This window comes from Condylostylus longicornis, unplaced genomic scaffold (genome assembly GCF_029603195.1).
Source record: "Condylostylus longicornis isolate FDR11 unplaced genomic scaffold, ASM2960319v2 ptg000737l, whole genome shotgun sequence".
In the NCBI taxonomy this organism is placed as follows: domain Eukaryota; kingdom Metazoa; phylum Arthropoda; class Insecta; order Diptera; family Dolichopodidae; genus Condylostylus; species Condylostylus longicornis.
Window position 1 is genome coordinate 1 of NW_026578684.1, and position 20,040 is coordinate 20,040.

At 40.3% G+C, this 20,040-nt stretch overlaps 6 non-coding genes across 6 annotated transcripts; all 6 read left to right on the plus strand.

The window, feature by feature from the left end:
- The first annotated feature begins 1,632 nt into the window (after nucleotides 1-1,632).
- Nucleotides 1,633-1,706, plus strand: Trnai-aau (transfer RNA isoleucine (anticodon AAU)). The gene has a single exon. It is a non-coding gene; the product is annotated as a tRNA-Ile (tRNA).
- Nucleotides 1,707-1,924: 218 nt separating this feature from the next.
- Nucleotides 1,925-1,998, plus strand: Trnai-aau (transfer RNA isoleucine (anticodon AAU)). Its single transcript has one exon. It is a non-coding gene; the product is annotated as a tRNA-Ile (tRNA).
- Nucleotides 1,999-3,083: 1,085 nt separating this feature from the next.
- On the plus strand, nucleotides 3,084-3,157 carry Trnai-aau (transfer RNA isoleucine (anticodon AAU)). The gene has a single exon. It is a non-coding gene; the product is annotated as a tRNA-Ile (tRNA).
- Nucleotides 3,158-7,587: 4,430 nt separating this feature from the next.
- On the plus strand, nucleotides 7,588-7,661 carry Trnai-aau (transfer RNA isoleucine (anticodon AAU)). Its single transcript has one exon. It is a non-coding gene; the product is annotated as a tRNA-Ile (tRNA).
- Nucleotides 7,662-15,904: 8,243 nt separating this feature from the next.
- Trnai-aau (transfer RNA isoleucine (anticodon AAU)) lies at nucleotides 15,905-15,978 on the plus strand. The gene has a single exon. It is a non-coding gene; the product is annotated as a tRNA-Ile (tRNA).
- Nucleotides 15,979-17,052: 1,074 nt separating this feature from the next.
- Trnai-aau (transfer RNA isoleucine (anticodon AAU)) lies at nucleotides 17,053-17,126 on the plus strand. The gene has a single exon. It is a non-coding gene; the product is annotated as a tRNA-Ile (tRNA).
- Nucleotides 17,127-20,040: the final 2,914 nt, after the last annotated feature.

The window sequence follows — 20,040 nt, forward strand, 5'->3', positions numbered from 1 at the left end:
TCATTGTTGTTGATGGCGAAACTCAAAACTGGTGTATGTGTACGGAGACACATGCAGACAAGACGTAGAGAGATGGAGACACATGCAACAAAAACAAACTTCAAGTACTTGTACACTCTTCTTTATCACAAACATACGTTCATTTTTTTTAGACTTATCCAATACTAGCATGAAGAATAATATACTCTATTCCATATAGGGTTCCATAGCTCAGTTGGTTAGAGCGTAATAACCGTAAGGTCGGCGGTTCAATCCCACCTGGTACCAATTATTTCCAGTTCTCATTGTTGTTGATGGCGAAACTCAAAACTGGTGTATGTGTACGGAGACACATGCAGACAAGAAGTAGAGAGATGGAGACACATGCAACAAAAACAAACTTCAAGTACTTGTACACTCTTCTTTATCACAAACATACGTTCATTTTTTTTAGACTTATCCAATACTAGCATGAAGAATAATATACTCTATTCCATATAGGTAGGGTTCCATAGCCAGTTGGTTAGAGCGTACGGCTAATAACCGTAAGGTTGGCGGTTCAATCTCGCCTGGTACCAATTATAGTTCTCATTCTAGTTGGATGGCGAAACTCAAAACTGGTGTATGTGTACGGACACACATGCAGACAAGACGTAGAGAGATGGAGACACATGCAACAAAAACAAACTTCAAGTACTTGTACACTCTTCTTTATCACAAACATACGTTCATTTTTTTTAGACTTATCCAATACTAGCATGAAGAATAATATACTCTATTCCATATAGGTAGGGTTCCATAGCCAGTTGGTTAGAGCGTACGGCTAATAACCGTAAGGTTGGCGGTTCAATCTCGCCTGGTACCAATTATAGTTCTCATTCTAGTTGGATGGCGAAACTCAAAACTGGTGTATGTGTACGGACACACATGCAGACAAGACGTAGAGAGATGGAGACACATGCAACAAAAACAAACTTCAAGTACTTGTACACTCTTCTTTATCACAAACATACGTTCATTTTTTTTAGACTTATCCAATACTAGCATGAAGAATAATATACTCTATTCCATATAGGGTTCCATAGCTCAGTTGGTTAGAGCGTACGGCTAATAACCGTAAGGTCGGCGGTTCAATCCCACCTGGTACCAATTATTTCCAGTTCTCATTGTTGTTGATGGCGAAACTCAAAACTGGTGTATGTGTACGGAGACACATGCAGACAAGAAGTAGAGAGATGGAGACACATGCAACAAAAACAAACTTCAAGTACTTGTACACTCTTCTTTATCACAAACATACGTTCATTTTTTTTAGACTTATCCAATACTAGCATGAAGAATAATATACTCTATTCCATATAGGTAGGGTTCCATAGCCAGTTGGTTAGAGCGTACGGCTAATAACCGTAAGGTTGGCGGTTCAATCTCACCTGGTACCAATTATAGTTCTCATTCTAGTTGGATGGCGAAACTCAAAACTGGTGTATGTGTACGGACACACATGCAGACAAGACGTAGAGAGATGGAGACACATGCAACAAAAACAAACTTCAAGTACTTGTACACTCTTCTTTATCACAAACATACGTTCATTTTTTTTAGACTTATCCAATACTAGCATGAAGAATAATATACTCTATTCCATATAGGTAGGGTTCCATAGCTCAGTTGGTTAGAGCGTACGGCTAATAACCGTAAGGTTGGCGGTTCAATCTCGCCTGGAACCAATTATTTCCAGTTCTCATTGTAGTTGGATGGCGAAACTCAAAACTGGTGTATGTGTACGGACACACATGCAGACAAGACGTAGAGAGATGGAGACACATGCAACAAAAACAAACTTCAAGTACTTGTACACTCTTCTTTATCACAAACATACGTTCATTTTTTTTAGACTTATCCAATACTAGCATGAAGAATAATATACTCTATTCCATATAGGTAGGGTTCCATAGCTCAGTTGGTTAGAGCGTACGGCTAATAACCGTAAGGTTGGCGGTTCAATCTCGCCTGGAACCAATTATTTCCAGTTCTCATTGTAGTTGGATGGCGAAACTCAAAACTGGTGTATGTGTACGGACACACATGCAGACAAGACGTAGAGAGATGGAGACACATGCAACAAAAACAAACTTCAAGTACTTGTACACTCTTCTTTATCACAAACATACGTTCATTTTTTTTAGACTTATCCAATACTAGCATGAAGAATAATATACTCTATTCCATATAGGTAGGGTTCCATAGCTCAGTTGGTTAGAGCGTACGGCTAATAACCGTAAGGTTGGCGGTTCAATCTCGCCTGGTACCAATTATTTCCAGTTCTCATTGTAGTTGGATGGCGAAACTCAAAAGTGGTGTATGTGTACGGAGACACATGCAGACAAGACGTAGAGAGATGGAGACACATGCAACAAAAACAAACTTCAAGTACTTGTACACTCTTCTTTATCACAAACATACGTTCATTTTTTTTAGACTTATCCAATACTAGCATGAAGAATAATATACTCTATTCCATATAGGGTTCCATAGCTCAGTTGGTTAGAGCGTACGGCTAATAACCGTAAGGTCGGCGGTTCAATCCCACCTGGTACCAATTATTTCCAGTTCTCATTGTTGTTGATGGCGAAACTCAAAACTGGTGTATGTGTACGGAGGACACATGCAGACAAGAAGTAGAGAGATGGAGACACATGCAACAAAAACAAACTTCAAGTACTTGTACACTCTTCTTTATCACAAACATACGTTCATTTTTTTTAGACTTATCCAATACTAGCATGAAGAATAATATACTCTATTCCATATAGGTAGGGTTCCATAGCCAGTTGGTTAGAGCGTACGGCTAATAACCGTAAGGTTGGCGGTTCAATCTCACCTGGTACCAATTATAGTTCTCATTCTAGTTGGATGGCGAAACTCAAAACTGGTGTATGTGTACGGACACACATGCAGACAAGACGTAGAGAGATGGAGACACATGCAACAAAAACAAACTTCAAGTACTTGTACACTCTTCTTTATCACAAACATACGTTCATTTTTTTTAGACTTATCCAATACTAGCATGAAGAATAATATACTCTATTCCATATAGGTAGGGTTCCATAGCTCAGTTGGTTAGAGCGTACGGCTAATAACCGTAAGGTTGGCGGTTCAATCTCGCCTGGAACCAATTATTTCCAGTTCTCATTGTAGTTGGATGGCGAAACTCAAAAGTGGTGTATGTGTACGGAGACACATGCAGACAAGACGTAGAGAGATGGAGACACATGCAACAAAAACAAACTTCAAGTACTTGTACACTCTTCTTTATCACAAACATACGTTCATTTTTTTTAGACTTATCCAATACTAGCATGAAGAATAATATACTCTATTCCATATAGGGTTCCATAGCTCAGTTGGTTAGAGCGTACGGCTAATAACCGTAAGGTCGGCGGTTCAATCCCACCTGGTACCAATTATTTCCAGTTCTCATTGTTGTTGATGGCGAAACTCAAAACTGGTGTATGTGTACGGACACACATGCAGACAAGACGTAGAGAGATGGAGACACATGCAATAAAAACAAACTTCAAGTACTTGTACACTCTTCTTTATCACAAACATACGTTCATTTTTTTTAGACTTATCCAATACTAGCATGAAGAATAATATACTCTATTCCATATAGGGTTCCATAGCTCAGTTGGTTAGAGCGTACGGCTAATAACCGTAAGGTCGGCGGTTCAATCCCACCTGGTACCAATTATTTCCAGTTCTCATTGTTATTGATGGCGAAACTCAAAACTGGTGTATGTGTACGGAGACACATGCAGACAAGACGTAGAGAGATGGAGACACATGCAACAAAAACAAACTTCAAGTACTTGTACACTCTTCTTTATCACAAACATACGTTCATTTTTTTTAGACTTATCCAATACTAGCATGAAGAATAATATCTATTCCATATAGGGTTCCATAGCTCAGTTGGTTAGAGCGTAATAACCGTAAGGTCGGCGGTTCAACAATCCCACCTGGTACCAATTATTTCCAGTTCTCATTGTTGTTGATGGCGAAACTCAAAACTGGTGTATGTGTACGGAGACACATGCAGACAAGACGTAGAGAGATGGAGACACATGCAACAAAAACAAACTTCAAGTACTTGTACACTCTTCTTTATTACAATCATACGTTCATTTTTTTTAGACTTATCCAATACTAGCATGAAGAATAATATACTCTATTCCATATAGGGTTCCATAGCTCAGTTGGTTAGAGCGTAATAACCGTAAGGTCGGCGGTTCAATCCCACCTGGTACCAATTATTTCCAGTTCTCAAAACTGGTGTATGTGTACGAGACACATGCAGACAAGACGTAGAGAGATGGAGACACATGCAACAAAAACAAACTTCAAGTACTTGTACACTCTTCTTTATCACAAACATACGTTCATTTTTTTTAGACATATCCAATACTAGCATGAAGAATAATATACTCTATTCCATATAGGGTTCCATAGCTCAGTTGGTTAGAGCGTAATAACCGTAAGGTCGGCGGTTCAATCCCACCTGGTACCAATTATTTCCAGTTCTCATTGTTGTTGATGGCGAAACTCAAAACTGGTGTATGTGTACGGAGACACATGCAGACAAGAAGTAGAGAGATGGAGACACATGCAACAAAAACAAACTTCAAGTACTTGTACACTCTTCTTTATCACAAACATATGTTCATTTTTTTTAGACTTATCCAATACTAGCATGAAGAATAATATACTCTATTCCATATAGGTAGGGTTCCATAGCCAGTTGGTTAGAGCGTACGGCTAATAACCGTAAGGTTGGCGGTTCAATCTCGCCTGGTACCAATTATAGTTCTCATTCTAGTTGGATGGCGAAACTCAAAACTGGTGTATGTGTACGGACACACATGCAGACAAGACGTAGAGAGATGGAGACACATGCAACAAAAACAAACTTCAAGTACTTGTACACTCTTCTTTATCACAAACATACGTTCATTTTTTTTAGACTTATCCAATACTAGCATGAAGAATAATATACTCTATTCCATATAGGGTTCCATAGCTCAGTTGGTTAGAGCGTAATAACCGTAAGGTCGGCGGTTCAATCCCACCTGGTACCAATTATTTCCAGTTCTCATTGTTGTTGATGGCGAAACTCAAAACTGGTGTATGTGTACGGAGACACATGCAGACAAGAAGTAGAGAGATGGAGACACATGCAACAAAAACAAACTTCAAGTACTTATACACTCTTCTTTATCACAAACATACGTTCATTTTTTTTAGACTTATCCAATACTAGCATGAAGAATAATATACTCTATTCCATATAGGTAGGGTTCCATAGCCAGTTGGTTAGAGCGTACGGCTAATAACCGTAAGGTTGGCGGTTCAATCTCGCCTGGTACCAATTATAGTTCTCATTCTAGTTGGATGGCGAAACTCAAAACTGGTGTATGTGTACGGACACACATGCAGACAAGACGTAGAGAGATGGAGACACATGCAACAAAAACAAACTTCAAGTACTTGTACACTCTTCTTTATCACAATCATACGTTCATTTTTTTTAGACTTATCCAATACTAGCATGAAGAATAATATACTCTATTCCATATAGGGTTCCATAGTCAGTTGGTTAGAGCGTACGGCTAATAACCGTAAGGTTGGCGGTTCAATCTCGCCTGGTACCAATTATTTCCAGTTCTCATTGTAGTTGGATGGCGAAACTCAAAAGTGGTGTATGTGTACGGAGACACATGCAGACAAGACGTAGAGAGATGGAGACACATGCAACAAAAACAAACTTCAAGTACTTGTTTTATCACAAACATACGTTCATTTTTTTTAGACTTATAAAATACTAGCATGAAGAATAATATACTCTATTCCATATAGGGTTCCATAGCTCAGTTGGTTAGAGCGTACGGCTAATAACCGTAAGGTCGGCGGTTCAATCCCACCTGGTACCAATTATTTCCAGTTCTCATTGTTGTTGATGGCGAAACTCAAAACTGGTGTATGTGTACGGAGACACATGCAGACAAGACGTAGAGAGATGGAGACACATGCAACAAAACAAACTTCAAGTACTTGTACACTCTTCTTTATCACAAACATACGTTCATTTTTTTTAGACTTATAAAATACTAGCATGAAGAATAATATACTCTATTCCATATAGGGTTCCATAGCTCAGTTGGTTAGAGCGTACGGCTAATAACCGTAAGGTCGGCGGTTCAATCCCACCTGGTACCAATTATTTCCAGTTCTCATTGTTGTTGATGGCGAAACTCAAAACTGGTGTATGTGTACGGAGACACATGCAGACAAGACGTAGAGAGATGGAGACACATGCAACAAAAACAACTTCAAGTACTTGTACACTCTTCTTTATCACAAACATACGTTCATTTTTTTTTAGACTTATCCAATACTAGCATGAAGAATAATATACTCTATTCCATATAGGGTTCCATAGCTCAGTTGGTTAGAGCGTACGGCTAATAACCGTAAGGTCGGCGGTTCAATCCCACCTGGTACCAATTATTTCCAGTTCTCATTGTTGTTGATGGCGAAACTCAAAACTGGTGTATGTGTACGGAGACACATGCAGACAAGAAGTAGAGAGATGGAGACACATGCAACAAAAACAAACTTCAAGTACTTGTACACTCTTCTTTATCACAAACATAAGACTTATCCAATACTAGCATGAAGAATAATATACTCTATTCCATATAGGTAGGGTTCCATAGCCAGTTGGTTAGAGCGTACGGCTAATAACCGTAAGGTTGGCGGTTCAATCTCGCCTGGTACTAATTATAGTTCTCATTCTAGTTGGATAGCGAAACTCAAAACTGGTGTATGTGTACGGACACACATGCAGACAAGACGTAGAGAGATGGAGACACATGCAACAAAAACAAACTTCAAGTACTTGTACACTCTTCTTTATCACAAACATACGTTCATTTTTTTTAGACTTATCCAATACTAGCATGAAGAATAATATACTCTATTCCATATAGGGTTCCATAGTCAGTTGGTTAGAGCGTACGGGCTAATAACCGTAAGGTTGGCGGTTCAATCCGCCTGGTACCAATTATTTCCAGTTCTCATTGTTGTTGATGGCGAAACTCAAAACTGGTGTATGTGTACGGAGACACATGCAGACAAGAAGTAGAGAGATGGAGACACATGCAACAAAACAAACTTCAAGTACTTGTACACTCTTCTTTATCACAAACATATGTTCATTTTTTTTAGACTTATCCAATACTAGCATGAAGAATAATATACTCTATTCCATATAGGGTTCCATAGCTCAGTTGGTTAGAGCGTACGGCTAATAACCGTAAGGTCGGCGGTTCAATCCTGCCTGGTACTAATTATTTCCAGTTCTCATTGTTGGCGAAACTCAAAACTGGTGTATGTGTACGGAGACATATGCAGATGAGATGGAGACACATGCAACAAAAACAAACTTCAAGTACTTGTACACTCTTCTTTATCACAAACATACATTCATTTTTTTTAGACTTATCCAATACTAGCATGAAGAATAATATACTCTATTCCATATAGGGTTCCATAGCTCAGTTGGTTAGAGCGTACGGCTAATAACCGTAAGGTCGGCGGTTCAATCCCGCCTGGTACCAATTATTTCCAGTTCTCATTGTTGTTGATGGCGAAACTCAAAACTGGTGTATGTGTACGGAGACACATGCAGACAAGAAGTAGAGAGATGGAGACACATGCAACAAAAACAAACTTCAAGTACTTGTACACTCTTCTTTATCACAATCATACGTTCATTTTTTTTAGACTTATCCAATACTAGCATGAAGAATAATATACTCTATTCCATATAGGGTTCCATAGTCAGTTGGTTAGAGCGTACGGCTAATAACCGTAAGGTTGGCGGTTCAATCTCGCCTGGTACCAATTATTTCCAGTTCTCATTGTAGTTGGATGGCGAACTCAAAAGTGGTGTATGTGTACGGAGACACATGCAGACAAGACGTAGAGAGATGGAGACACATGCAACAAAAACAAACTTCAAGTACTTGTACACTCTTCTTTATCACAAACATACGTTCATTTTTTTTAGACTTATCCAATACTAGCATGAAGAATAATATACTCTATTCCATATAGGGTTCCATAGCTCAGTTGGTTAGAGCGTACGGCTAATAACCGTAAGGTTGGCGGTTCAATCCCACCTGGTACCAATTATTTCCAGTTCTCATTGTTGTTGATGGCGAAACTCAAAACTGGTGTATGTGTACGGAGACACATGCAGACAAGAAGTAGAGAGATGGAGACACATGCAACAAAAACAAACTTCAAGTACTTGTACACTCTTCTTTATCACAAACATACGTTCATTTTTTTTAGACTTATCCAATACTAGCATGAAGAATAATATACTCTATTCCATATAGGTAGGGTTCCATAGCCAGTTGGTTAGAGCGTACGGCTAATAACCGTAAGGTTGGCGGTTCAATCTCGCCTGGTACCAATTATAGTTCTCATTCTAGTTGGATAGCGAAACTCAAAACTGGTGTATGTGTACGGACACACATGCAGACAAGACGTAGAGAGATGGAGACACATGCAACAAAAACAAACTTCAAGTACTTGTACACTCTTCTTTATCACAAACATACGTTCATTTTTTTTAGACTTATCCAATACTAGCATGAAGAATAATATACTCTATTCCATATAGGGTTCCATAGTCAGTTGGTTAGAGCGTACGGGCTAATAACCGTAAGGTTGGCGGTTCAATCCCGCCTGGTACCAATTATTTCCAGTTCTCATTGTTGTTGATGGCGAAACTCAAAACTGGTGTATGTGTACGGAGACACATGCAGACAAGAAGTAGAGAGATGGAGACACATGCAACAAAAACAAACTTCAAGTACTTGTACACTCTTCTTTATCACAAACATACGTTCATTTTTTTAGACTTATCCAATACTAGCATGAAGAATAATATACTCTATTCCATATAGGGTTCCATAGCTCAGTTGGTTAGAGCGTACGGCTAATAACCGTAAGGTCGGCGGTTCAATCCTGCCTGGTACCAATTATTTCCAGTCTCATTGTTGTTGATGGCGAAACTCAAAACTGGTGTATGTGTACGGAGACATATGCAGATGAGATGGAGACACATGCAACAAAAACAAACTTCAAGTACTTGTACACTCTTCTTTATCACAAACATACGTTCATTTTTTTTAGACTTATCCAATACTAGCATGAAGAATAAAATACTCTAGGGTTCCATAGCTCAGTTGGTTAGAGCGTACGGCTAATAACCGTAAGGTCGGCGGTTCAATCCCACCTGGTACCAATTATTTCCAGTTCTCATTGTTGTTGATGGCGAAACTCAAAACTGGTGTATGTGTATGGAGACACATGCAGACAAGAAGTAGAGAGATGGAGACACATGCAACAAAAACAAACTTCAAGTACTTGTACACTCTTCTTTATCACCAATATTCCATCAAACATACGTTCATTTTTTTTAGACTTATCCAATACTAGCATGAAGAATAATATACTCTATTCCATATAGGTAGGGTTCCATAGCTCAGTTGGTTAAAGCGTACGGCTAATAACCGTAAGGTTGGCGGTTCAATCTCGCCTGGTACCAATTATTTCCAGTTCTCATTGTTGTTGATGGCGAAACTCAAAACTGGTGTATGTGTACGGAGACACATGCAGACAAGACGTAGTGGTGAGTCCCCGGATTGATAAAGTCCAGTACAGCACCATGGCAAGTGCAACCACTGACGAGAATCCAATAATAACCTGAACAAGTGGTGTAAGAAAGCTTGCTGGGATTCCGATAGGCATCGTGCCGCATAGTTTGGCTTTCGTGTCAATATTCGTAACAATGGAATCAAAGAATTCCAATGATCGCAAATGAATAATTGGCATAGCTGTTTGACAAAATCTCACGCAAGCCAGGATCGTGATCACGCTCAAACTGACAAGTCCCAGAACCAGAACTCGCTTGAGGAACGGAATTATCCTTACAAATAAATACCCAATAGTTGCGGCAGTTGCGCAAAGTGCGAGGACGAGAAGAGTTAATGCAATCATGTTAATTTGGTCTTGAACAAAGCGAATGAAAACCTGATTCACTAGTAGTGCCTAAAGCTCACAGGTGCGTAAAAACATGGAGGAACTGACATGCAACGGTAATAATGGGACGCTGAATAAATGGATAGTCCCTAGAATTCCGATACTATTGAAAGACACAGAGAACAACAATGAATGGAAATAAATATGTACGATGGCTATCAATACTACCATCATGTTAGAGACTGAAGACAGGTTTTCTTCGGCAATGGGAAACACAACAACTTGCCCCTCCAAAACCTGTCAAAGCTCACGCAACTTCCGTTTCTTGAGTTGTGGTTGTAACATCTCGGCTTGTGGGTATTTGATAAGCTCCCAAAACTGCTCTAAAACTTTGGAACGATCCACAGGATCAAACATACTTGTAATGTCTTTCAAGAGAATTTGATTCCATTCTTCTTCCTGTTGAATAGATCGAGGGGGTTGTATAAAACGAACATCTTGAATATTGACAAGTCGATCCTCTTGTGTCAGCAAGTTTCTGACAAGGGCTGATTTTTTGTTGGGATAGACCAAGATGACACGATGAGGTAAGGACCATTTCGGTATCAATTTGTGGCGATGATCTCCAGTGTGATGAGCATATTTTAATCGATCATGAGCTGTCGACCTGACTAAAACAAGCTGGTAAAGTTCAAACTCTGCTGGTATGCGAGATTCATTCCGTTTTTCATTGGCTTTAATGCGGCTATCAAAGGCTTTCCACTGGATGTCAAGCCTTAAGTTGTTGAGGAACTCTAACCGCTGCTGCATAGGGATATCTCTGAAAAATCTCCAATCACTGTCGGCTGGAGGGCGTGGGTCAATCCCATATGTTAAACATGCTGGAGACTCTTTTGTTGTTGAATGTATTGAACATCTATAAGAGTAAAGGACTAAATTGAGAGCTTCATGGAAAGGAATGCTTGTTGGTGATGTCAAGGACATTAATCCTCTGTTTAAAGTCTTATGGAAAGCTTCCACAACAGCATTCCCTTCGGGATGATATGGAGTGATCAAAATCTGCTTTGTACCAAGAGATGCATGCAGAGATTTCACCAGATGAGATGTGAATGTTTTATCATTGTCATTGACGATTACGTGGGGAACTCCAAATCGGCAAACCCATGATGAAATGAAAGCTGAAATCACTACTGGCGTAGATGGTAGCGGGACACATTCGGCCCATTTTGTAAAACTGTCGATCATGGTCAACACAATATGATCTTGATTATCATATGTGCATTTCCAGAAATCAATATATACGGTATGGAATGGACCACGAATCGGATGAGTCCGAAATAAGCCCTGTAGTCGGTCAACACCTTGACGAGTCTGCTGACATCCCAGGCACGATTTGCGATAATTCACGACATCAGCATGGAGGCGAGGCCAGTTGAATACCCGTTGAATGGTTTTTGTCGTGCTTTTAGTTCCATTATGATGAAAGGGACTAACAATGTGGCAGGCGGTGATGACGGCGTCTCGTAAGGAAGGTGGTACCCATAATGAATTGTGATAATAGATAACATCATCTTTCCTGTATATCCCTTTCATTACTGGAGGTGGAACCTTTCTCTGTTCTTCAATGATCCTGTCAATCGTCGGTAAATTGGCTGGGCTTGCTCGAATAACGTTGCAAGTACTGAATGACATGTGCGGTTGGACATCAAAATCATCATCCAAATCGAGAAATCTGCTGAGGTAATCCACATGTTCAATCGTCTTACCTTCCTTGTGAACAATGGTAATGTCATATTCTGTAAGTCTGCTGGCCCAACAAGCAACTCGACCATCTTTTGCACCCACACATTACATCCACCTGAGGCTCTTATGATCTGTACGCACTTCAAATGACTTCCCACGCAGATATGTGTCAAACTTCTTAATGGCAAAGACAATTGCAAACGCTTCTCTGTCACGGATTGGCCAGCGCTTTTCTGTATCACCCAATTTCTTTGAAGCAAACTCCACAGGCATCCATGTCCCATCAGATCGCCTGGCACTCAGGATAGCTGCAATCGAACTGTTTGAAGCATCTGTTTCGACCCTAAATGTGTCATCTTCTAGCGGAAGTGCAAGGATTGCATCCTGAAGTTGTAAGATCGCCTTTTGTACTGCTTGCTGATGTTCTATTGTCCATTTGATTGGTGTTGTCTTGTTCTTCCGTTTTGAACTAGGGGAGTTCTTCAGCAGTTGGAAGACTGGTGTCATCGTTCCAGCGAAGTCTGGTAAATACGAATGATAATAGCCCAACATTCCCAAAAGACGCCGGACTTCGTGAATCGTTTGAGGAGCTTTGACCTTGTTCAGTATGGCGACTTTTGCTGGATTCGGCTTGATTTGTGCATCCTTCACGATATGGCCTAAGTACTTCAATTCATGGGGGAAGAAGTTGCTTTTCCCAATGTTGATAACGAGTCCTTCAGCTTCAATACGATCCAATGCTACATGCAGCTTCGCGAGGCACTCTTGAAATGTCTTTCCATGAATAAGAATGTCGTCTAAGTAAGCCAAGATCCCTTTGTCACGATAATCTCCAAATAAGAAGTCGGCCAGTCGTTGGAATGTCGCAGGAGCGTTGGTTAGGCCAAAAGGCATTACCAAAAACTCAAACAGGCCTAAAACACACCTGAACGCCGTGTATTTTATGCTCGCTTTTTCTAGGGGAATGTTCCAATAACCCCATCGTAAATCCAGAGCCACAAAATAACGTCGGATTGAATGCAGCAAATCTGTAATTCTTGGAATTGGGTATGCATCTTTTACCGTATGTTTATTTAGTAATCGATAATCTAAGCACAAACGCCATCCCGTGAAGTTCCCATCGGCATCTTTTTTCTTTGCCATCACGATTTCGGCGGCATGGGGTGAATGGCTTGGTTGGAGAATTCCATGGGCTAACATATCCTTTACTTGTTCGCGAATTTCTGTGTTTTGATCTGGGGTATGGTATCTTGGGTTATCTCGAATTGGTACTTCCGCATTGACCCTGATGCGATGCTCAACATGTTTGGCACGGCCAGGATGCTTTCCCGCCCAAAGCCTTTGATAGCCCACCATTAATTCCTTTAACTGATCCTTTTCTGGCTTTGCCAACATTGATTTCTCGAGTTGAAGGTCTTCATCAAGTTTTTCCGATATTTTGTCGTCAATCAAGCCTGTAGAAGTCATGGGAATGTTTCTTTGGCATGTTAGCAATTTAAGTGGCCCTTCGTCCGTGTGAATCGTGGCGGCCTCCGAGTCAAGAACAATATGGTTGGTGACTAGAAACGGTTGGCCAAGGATTATTGAGCATGGTAAATTATCAACAACTGCTGCTTTAATCTCCAAGTCTTTTCCACTTGAAGCTTTGGCACGGAAACTAATCCAATATAGAATTGTCGTAAGGTGGCCCTGAACTCCTCGAAATGTCGAGTGAGGAGAGGGAATACAAGAAAATGTGAGAAGAGGTAAAAGCGATTTATCTATAAGATTGAGCTGCGAGCCGCGAGCATTCCAACAAGAATTGATGTATTATGATTGAATTCTAAATATAAGAGGGGCGCAATAATACTTGAATCATGTATAAATAATGAGAAGATGTATGGGATGGCGCGTGTTTTCGATATAATGGATAGAAGATCAAGTACTGTCGTGATTATCAGACGTGGGATGCAATTGAATATTCGATAAATTGTAATGCCTTGTCGGGGAATGGTTATTTTGCTTACATTCGGTGGCGTACTTGCGTGGGGGCTCCCCGTACCACCCACGCAGCCGCTAAACCCGATCCTGGGGTGAGGATACCCCAACGCAACTTGACTGCGCTCCTGATGTCGTCATTGTTGTATCTGCTGGTGATTCCCCGGAATGTGGGGCTTGTAAAACCTTTTGGATCCATGCTGATTTTTCGTCAAGTTTCCTCTTCATCTCCGCAATGTTTTCAAATTCCTTGTTCAACTTTTCTTGGTCGAGTAATTGTTTTTCCGCCATTTTCAATGCACCGCTGCTCGTTTGTTTGATGATGATATTTTTTTCTTTTCCGGTAGACGAACGCGACACAAATCTGGTTGGTAAACACCGATGATCATTGGTATTGAGTTCTTGGCATGTCTCGCAAAAGTGGAGCGGAATTCCTTGGGCTTTCTTTAGTTCAATCCATTTTTTGTGTTTCCTTTCCCTAATGATTTTCTTAATCTGTCTTTTCGGCATTTCCTTTTCTTCGTCATCAAGTTTCCCGAGCGCGTCGAAAAGTCATTAAGATTTAATTTTTCCTGCCTCTGTTGTTGCGCTTCTAATTTCCACTTCCGATGTAATGCACCCAAGTCCATGACCTTTTCTTCTTCTGTTAACATTTGACCCAGCCTTTCTGCTTCTTTCCGCTCTGCTTCTTTAACGGAAAGAATTTTTTTGATGTCTTCTGTAGTCAATTGTTCTGCTGTTTGATGTAGAATTTTTTTTTGGAATTTCTTGTTTTTCTTGGAATCTGACTCGCTTTTTTCCATCTCGTTTTGGTGTTTTCCATTGAGCAGTATTCACAGATGGTTCCACTGATTCCTCAGATTCTGCATCACTGCTTGAGTCATTGTAATCACACTGCCAAGGACGATCAGACGTTGTGAAATTGATAGTGGGTGTTAGTTTTGTTTCCTGGCCGGGGAACAGTGTATTTGCTCCAGTCTTAGGTCCCATTGTCGGTGCAGGGGTAGTGGTGGTTGCTGCTGAAATCATGGCTGAGATTGTTGTTGGCGATGGCAACGAAAGGGCAAGAGAGGAGGTAAAAGTCACTAATTCCTGTTGGATTGCATTTATCATTTCCAATTTGAATTCATTCAGCTGCTGGGAGAGCCACTGCTGAATATGATCACTTTGTGGATCTGTTATTTTCCTGGTCGAATTGGGTGTTAGGACTGCCAGTAGTAATTTTTGTAAAAAGTCGGTTGTCAATGGTGCGCATGTCGGAGTTGTTTCTTCTTTCTTCTGCTGGTAGGACTCCCGGGAAATCACGGCACCATTTCTGGTGAGTCCCCGGATTGATAAAGTCCAGTACAGCACCATGGCAAGTGCAACCACTGACGAGAATCCAATAATAACCTGAACAAGTGGTGTAAGAAAGCTTGCTGGGATTCCGATAGGCATCGTGCCGCATAGTTTGGCTTTCGTGTCAATATTCGTAACAATGGAATCAAAGAATTCCAATGATCGCAAATGAATAATTGGCATAGCTGTTTGACAAAATCTCACGCAAGCCAGGATCGTGATCACGCTCAAACTGACAAGTCCCAGAACCAGAACTCGCTTGAGGAACGGAATTATCCTTACAAATAAATACCCAATAGTTGCGGCAGTTGCGCAAAGTGCGAGGACGAGAAGAGTTAATGCAATCATGTTAATTTGGTCTTGAACAAAGCGAATGAAAACCTGATTCACTAGTAGTGCCTAAAGCTCACAGGTGCGTAAAAACATGGAGGAACTGACATGCAACGGTAATAATGGGACGCTGAATAAATGGATAGTCCCTAGAATTCCGATACTATTGAAAGACACAGAGAACAACAATGAATGGAAATAAATATGTACGATGGCTATCAATACTACCATCATGTTTAGAGACTGAAGACAGGTTTTCTTCGGCAATGGGAAACACAACACGTAGAGAGATGGAGGACACATGCAACAAAAACAAACTTCAAGTACTTGTACACTCTTCTTTATCACAAACATACGTTCATTTTTTTTAGACTTATCCAATACTAGCATGAAGAATAATATACTCTATTCCATATAGGGTTCCATAGCTCAGTTGGTTAGAGCGTACGGCTAATAACCGTAAGGTCGGCGGTTCAATCCCACCTGGTACCAATTATTTCCAGTTCTCATTGTTGTTGATGGCGAAACTCAAAACTGGTGTATGTGTACGGAGACACATGCAGACAAGAAGTAGAGAGATGGAGACACATGCAACAAAAACAAACTTCAAGTACTTGTACACTCTTCTTTATCACAAACATACGTTCATTTTTTTTAGACTTATCCAATACTAGCATGAAGAATAATATACTCTATTCCATATAGGTAGGGTTCCATAGCCAGTTGGTTAGAGCGTACGGCTAATAACCGTAAGGTTGGCGGTTCAATCTCGCCTGGTACCAATTATAGTTCTCATTCTAGTTGGATGGCGAAACTCAAAACTGGTGTATGTGTACGGACACACATGCAGACAAGACGTAGAGAGATGGAGACACATGCAACAAAAACAAACTTCAAGTACTTGTACACTCTTCTTTATCACAAACATACGTTCATTTTTTTTAGACTTATCCAATACTAGCATGAAGAATAATATACTCTATTCCATATAGGGTTCCATAGTTCAGTTGGTTAGAGCGTACGGCTAATAACCGTAAGGTCGTCGGTTCAATCCCGCCTGGTACCAATTATTTCCAGTTCTCATTGTTGTTGATGGCGAAACTCAAAACTGGTGTATGTGTACGGACACACATGCAGACAAGACGTAGAGAGATGGAGACACATGCAACAAAAACAAACTTCAAGTACTTGTACACTCTTCTTTATCACAAACATACGTTCATTTTTTTTAGACTTATCCAATACTAGCATGAAGAATAATATACTCTATTCCATATAGGTAGGGTTCCATAGCCAGTTGGTTAGAGCGTACGGCTAATAACCGTAAGGTTGGCGGTTCAATCTCGCCTGGTACCAATTATAGTTCTCATTCTAGTTGGATGGCGAAACTCAAAACTGGTGTATGTGTACGGACACACATGCAGACAAGACGTAGAGAGATGGAGACACATGCAACAAAAACAAACTTCAAGTACTTGTACACTCTTCTTTATCACAAACATACGTTCATTTTTTTTAGACTTATCCAATACTAGCATGAAGAATAATATACTCTATTCCATATAGGGTTCCATAGCTCAGTTGGTTAGAGCGTACGGCTAATAACCGTAAGGTCGTCGGTTCAATCCCGCCTGGTACCAATTATTTCCAGTTCTCATTGTTGTTGATGGCGAAACTCAAAACTGGTGTATGTGTACGGACACACATGCAGACAAGACGTAGAGAGATGGAGACACATGCAACAAAAACAAACTTCAAGTACTTGTACACTCTTCTTTATCACAAACATACGTTCATTTTTTTTAGACTTATCCAATACTAGCATGAAGAATAATATACTCTATTCCATATAGGGTTCCATAGCTCAGTTTGATCTGCCGAAATGTATCCGACTAGATTTTTGTTCCGGAAATGTGAGCTTGTGGCTTGGTCCTTTGAACTAGTGGCTTGGTCCTTTGAACTAGTGGCTTGGTCCTTGGGTATATCGCTCATTAGGAACAGAAACGGCTCTTTATCGTCTCCAGGCTTTCTTCGTGGCGCCTTGCGACTGGTTCTTATTCCTCTCGCTAGTGACATTCTTCTCTTGGGTGGAACCTTCTTTTTCGTGTCTTGGACAACGTCGTCGAGAGTGCGTAGTTTGCACAACGAGTTTTGCGCGACCTTAGATGAGGTGCTCTCGTCACTGGACCCCTCCACATCGTCATAAACATCAGAATCGTGTTTAGCGGACATTCTGCTTTTCGCTCCCTTGCCTAAGCGATTGTTAGATGAGTTCAAATTAATTAGGTGTTAATTTGAAGATTGTTCTAACACTGATTGCTTTTCGGCAGTTCAGAGTTTTGCAGTTGGATGGAAGTCCAACCTCGACTGACGTGTTTGTTGTCTGTTTTACCGTTCATGATTAGATCTAAAAAGTCCCCCTTCTAGCTAAAAATGCTACTAAAGATTTTGACAATAAGTGCGGCGGCAGTCGCTCAAATCGTCGCCAATATTTAACCCATTTTGGCAGACAATAGATTGATCTACTACGCATCCGTTACACAATTAACTAGACGAACTTCCGACACATTGCAAAGTAAATCCGGGAGATTCACTTGCTCCGCTACTCTAATCGCAGCGTTTACACTCTCACTCAATAAAGAACTTGACGAATCGTTCAAGGGCGATCCTTACATCACAGTTGGTTAGAGCGTACGGCTAATAACCGTAAGGTTGGCGGTTCAATCCCGCCTGGTACCAATTATTTCCAGTTCTCATTGTTGTTGATGGCGAAACTCAAAACTGGTGTATGTGTACGGAGACACATGCAGACAAGAAGTAGAGAGATGGAGACACATGCAACAAAAACAAACTTCAAGTACTTGTACACTCTTCTTTATCACCAATATTCCATCAAACATACGTTCATTTTTTTTAGACTTATCCAATACTAGCATGAAGAATAATATACTCTATTCCATATAGGTAGGGTTCCATAGCCAGTTGGTTAGAGCGTACGGCTAATAACCGTAAGGTTGGCGGTTTAATCTCGCCTGGTACCAATTATTTCCAGTTCTCATTGTAGTTGGATGGCGAAACTCAAAACTGGTGTATGTGTACGGAGACACATGCAGATAAGACGTAGAGAGATGGAGACACATGCAACAAAAACAAACTTCAAGTACTTGTACACTCTTCTTTATCACAAACATACGTTCATTTTTTTTAGACTTATCCAATACTAGCATGAAGAATAATATACTCTATTCCATATAGGGTTCCATAACTCAGTTGGTTAGAGCGTACGGCTAATAACCGTAAGGTCGGCGGTTCAATCTCCCCTGGTATCAATTATTTCCAGTTCTCATTGTAGTTGGATGGCGAAACTCAAAACTGGTGTATGTGTACGGAGACACATGCAGATAAGACGTAGAGAGATGGAGACACATGCAACAAAAACAAACTTCAAGTACTTGTACACTCTTCTTTATCACAAACATACGTTCATTTTTTTTAGACTTATCCAATACTAGCATGAAGAATAATATACTCTATTCCATATAGGGTTCCATAGCTCAGTTGGTTAGAGTGTACGGCTAATAACCGTAAGGTTGGCGGTTCAATCTCCCCTGGTATCAATTATTTCCAGTTCTCATTGTAGTTGGATGGCGAAACTCAAAACTGGTGTATGTGTACGGAGACACATGCAGATAAGACGTAGAGAGATGGAGACACATGCAACAAAAACAAACTTCAAGTACTTGTACACTCTTCTTTATCACCAATATTCCATCAAACATACGTTCATTTTTTTTAGACTTATCCAATACTAGCATGAAGAATAATATACTCTATTCCATATAGGGTTCCATAACTCAGTTGGTTAGAGCGTACGGCTAATAACCGTAAGGTTGGCGGTTTAATCTCGCCTGGTACCAATTATTTCCAGTTCTCATTGTAGTTGGATGGCGAAACTCAAAACTGGTGTATGTGTACGGAGACACATGCAGATAAGACGTAGAGATGGAGACACATGCAACAAAAACAAACTTCAAGTACTTGTACACTCTTCTTTATCACAAACATACGTTCATTTTTTTTAGACTTATCCAATACTAGCATGAAGAATAATATACTCTATTCCATATAGGGTTCCATAACTCAGTTGGTTAGAGCGTACGGCTAATAACCGTAAGGTCGGCGGTTCAATCTCCCCTGGTATCAATTATTTCCAGTTCTCATTGTAGTTGGATGGCGAAACTCAAAACTGGTGTATGTGTACGGAGACACATGCAGATAAGACGTAGAGAGATGGAGACACATGCAACAAAAACAAACTTCAAGTACTTGTACACTCTTCTTTATCACAAACATACGTTCATTTTTTTTTAGACTTATCCAATACTAGCATGAAGAATAATATACTCTATTCCATATAGGGTTCCATAGCTCAGTTGGTTAGAGCGTACGGCTAATAACCGTAAGGTTGGCGGTTTAATCTCGCCTGGTACCAATTATTTCCAGTTCTCATTGTAGTTGGATGGCGAAACTCAAAACTGGTGTATGTGTACGGAG